Raw genomic sequence first — 3,965 nt, 5'->3', positions numbered from 1 at the left:
AATATCTTTATGATTCATAGAATTCTGAATTGATTGATACCAATATTACGAAAACAAATTTTTTTTTTTAATTAATAATTTGTTTAAACAAATGAAAAAAATTTTTCAAAAAAAAGTTCTCCACACGGTAAGATATCTTTACGATCCATGAAATTTGGAATCGATTGATACTTATATTGTGGAAACAATTTTTTTTTTGTTAATTAATTATTTGTTTAAACAAATGAAAAAAATTTTTCTAAAATTCTAAGATTAGCTGATTTTTTTGCTTATAGCAGACAACAATAGCTATAATTAAAAAAAAAAGTAAATCGAATGATTTTTCGCGGAGTTACAGCTATTTTTTTATAAGCGCTTGAGCGGAACCGCGTTTTTTTTTTCATTAAAAAATTAATATCTCGTAAACTATTGGTCGTAGAGACATCGAGTTTGGCTCATTTTGTTCCTTATTTAATTCTCTAAATTTCATAGGCAGCATGTCTCGACTACTTTTGCGTAGTTTCCGAGATATTTTGATTTAAAGCTTAACGCTAAAACGCTATTTTTTAAACAAAAAAAAAAAGCAACACTTCCCACATACACACAAATATTTAGAATATTTTTCTGAGTATTTAAAAAAAAAAAATCCAAAATCGGACCATTTTGTCGAAAAGTTGCCAATAACCCCTTTTTATTTCCAGGCCGACTGGACTAAAATTTATCTAATCTGTAAATGTGTCATTTGTTCCCAAATTTGTGGATGTATTGACGTTGTCCATAACATGAATACATACGTCACACAAATACTCTGTCATAGCTTGAGTTGAGTGATAATTTATTTTCCGTTACTTCTTTAGTTATTTCTACGATAGTATATTTGTAATACGGTAGTTTGAACGACAAAACGAAGAATGGTGCTGAAAATAATAAAGTAAGTTTCGAGTTCATAGTATTTGAAATATAAAATTTATTATATATTTTCATAGAAAATACCCAAAGTTTTTCTGTTTGTTTTAGAAAATTAACCAAACAAAAATACCATTCATTTTTGGAACGAGGATCTATATTATTTTTTTTCATTATATATTTGTCTTCATGTAATAGATTTCCGACCCAAATTGGTAAAATTTTGCTTTCATTTATTTATAATACTATAATAATTTGTAGTCTAATTTATAAAATTACATTTGTGGTTTGTTCCAGAAAATGTTTACCGTACTTTAGAATGCAATAAGACTGGTAAGTTTTATTAATTCTCACATTTGCGAAATTTTTATTTATTCTATTTTACTATTAAATTTTTTTAATTTCTTGCCAAAAAAATTGAAAATTAAAAAAAATTGAGAAGTTATTGGTTTTCCCCGAATTTCGACAATCGAGTTTTCATCAGATTTCCACGTTTTGAGGCCTTAAAAAGCGATTCCGACCATTTTACTGAGAATTTCACTATGTCCGCCTGCTAAGGCGCGCGCGCGCGCGCGCGTGTGTGTGTGTGTGTGTGTGTGTGTGTGTGTGTGTTGAGCTTGACCAAACTTAGATTTTCAATGCAATTTTGACCGATTAGGACCGGTAAATTCTAAAAAATCTAAAAAAACTAAAAAAAAATTTTTTTAAATGTGGTATTTTGGAGAAACTTTTAAACGGTTTTACCGATCGATTCCTAAAACTAATCAGCTTTTAACATAAAAAAAACACGTCGATCGCTGCCGGGTTGGTCAAAATCGGTTGATTTGTTCGTAAGATATATCGTTGACGAAAAAAATCGAAAAAAGTGATTTTTTTAAATAACTTCGTAGTTTCTGCCCAGATTGCTTAGCGACTAAGAAATAATCTTTTTGTGCTAAAAAAAACTGCGTCGATTGCCGTAAACCGTATCAAAATCGGTAAAATCATTCGAGAGATATTTTTAATTTTAAAAAATTTCAAAAAAGTGTTGTTTTAACATAACTTCAAAATTTTACGTTGAATTGTTTGGTAGGTAATGAATAATTTTTTGGTGCTTAAAAAATTGCATTGAATGCTGCAAGCCCCTTAAAAAATGATTGATTCGATCGGAAGATATCGTAATTTAGTATTCTAGAAAAAGTATGTATTTACAAGCACTGAATTTTCGAGCTCAGAGCTCGAAAAAGTATACAAGTTGTATTTTTGATCTCGAACAGCTCAAAACTTTGGAATAAACAACTTACCTAGCATTTTGAACTTGTACATACCCATACAAAGTTTGGAAATCGGCCCTAGACTGGGCCATTGCTGGGCCAAGAATATCGATTAATGGCACAGTAATGGCAATTTTCAATGGCCAATAAACGGCTTACAGTTGGCATGATAACCACGGCCCATTAATGGCATTAAACTATTGGGCCATTGATGGTAACCAGCAATGGGCCAGACATAATTTGAATTATCGGCCCATTGATGGCAACCAGCAATGGGCCAGACATCATTTGAACTATCGGCCCATTAACGGCAAACAGTAATGCGCCAAATATTTTTTCTACTATCGGTCTACTAATTTCAAGCTGTTCTGCGCCAATTATGATTTTAATCGTTTGTCCTTCAATCGCTGATTGCTGTAATAACAGTTATTATTATAATTAATCACTTACACTTTATATTTCACTTTGAAATTATTATTATTATTGCTTCATTATTTTTATAAGGATTATTATGTATTAATAATTTTAATGTTAATTTTAATATTAATTTTATATTAATTATAATTAACAATTATAATTATATTAATATAATTATATTAATATTAATTATTTTAATAACAATGTTATTGTAATATTATTATATTAAATAGATTATAAAGATAAGGATCTTTGTTTTCGACCCTGTTCTCGATCTCCTTGCCCTGACAACCACCGGCCAACTTTTCCGGCAAAATTTTTGCAATCTTCACAGTCACCAAGTTTCTCTTTTACTACATCTGCAATAAAAAAATAAATAAATAATTCGATACATTAAAAAACACACTTATATAAAAATCATTTTCATACCTTCCATAGACATAAATGTTTCTGTTGCGCTAAAATTAAGTTTTCCCACGCCTTTTATTCTTTTCCCAGTACCAGAGTAATTTTTTTCAACATTTTTGGTCATCAGTGCAGATGCCATTTTACAAATGCATCCTTTCGCTGTTTTTTCGCCAATAATTTTGATCCGGAAAAATGCAAGCTGGAAATAATTATAATAGTTTATAATAATTTTCTCCCAATATTTAATTCATTTTCACTAGAACAAAAGCTTGAATCAATTTTATAAACCTTTTGTCTTTGTAAATTTTTTAAATGATTGTATGTTTTATTTTGTAAAATATTTGCAATTGTTAGGTACCTGTTATTTTTAATATAACTATCAGTATTAAAATTATTTTTTTTAATTTACTTACTTTTTTTACTTTATTAGTTCATTCAATAAACAAAGTTTTACTTCCACACTTAATAATAATGGATATAATAAAGATAATAATTATTATAATAAAAATTATTTATTACATTTATTACAATAGTCAATATTTAAACAAACGAATTTAAATACGTACGAACCGGTCAGTCACGATGTCACAAATAAACTGAAATAAGAAATACACACACACACACACACACACACACACACACACACACACACACACACACACTCGGGGCAGAAGAGATACTGCTACCGGGCGCGTCTCCCCGAGCGGATGGGAGAACGCTCGCTGTCCTTGGATGACACTTAATCTCTTAGTTGATGAGGTACAGCGGGTAGGAGCCAAGCAAAATAACCAAACAAAATAAGCTCCCGTGGACAAAACTCCCCTTTAATGGGTTGGTCACACTAACTGACCTAGCAAGACGATTGGTTCCTGCTGTAACTCACTGGGAGTGTCCGGAACCTGTATCGTAGTTTCCGACGATGCAGGCCACGGCTGATGTGAGCTTGCTCTGCCGAGGTGAAAGTTGCAGCAGTGGATCAGGAGCCAGCCACTTCGGGCCTTG

General features: G+C 30.9%; 1 long non-coding RNA gene across 1 annotated transcript; it reads left to right on the top strand.

Annotated features, from left to right (window-relative positions):
* Window positions 1-686: 686 nt before the first annotated feature.
* LOC123267521 lies at window positions 687-1,220 on the top strand. The gene is made up of 3 exons (XR_006510064.1): window positions 687-910; window positions 997-1,100; window positions 1,183-1,220. It is a non-coding gene; the product is annotated as an uncharacterized LOC123267521 (long non-coding RNA).
* The last annotated feature ends 2,745 nt before the right edge of the window (window positions 1,221-3,965 follow it).

This window comes from Cotesia glomerata, linkage group LG6, assembly GCF_020080835.1.
Source record: "Cotesia glomerata isolate CgM1 linkage group LG6, MPM_Cglom_v2.3, whole genome shotgun sequence".
Taxonomy (NCBI): Eukaryota; Metazoa; Arthropoda; class Insecta; order Hymenoptera; family Braconidae; genus Cotesia; species Cotesia glomerata.
The sequence above is the reverse complement of the archived record's forward strand: the minus strand, read 5'-3'. Positions and strand labels throughout refer to the sequence as shown.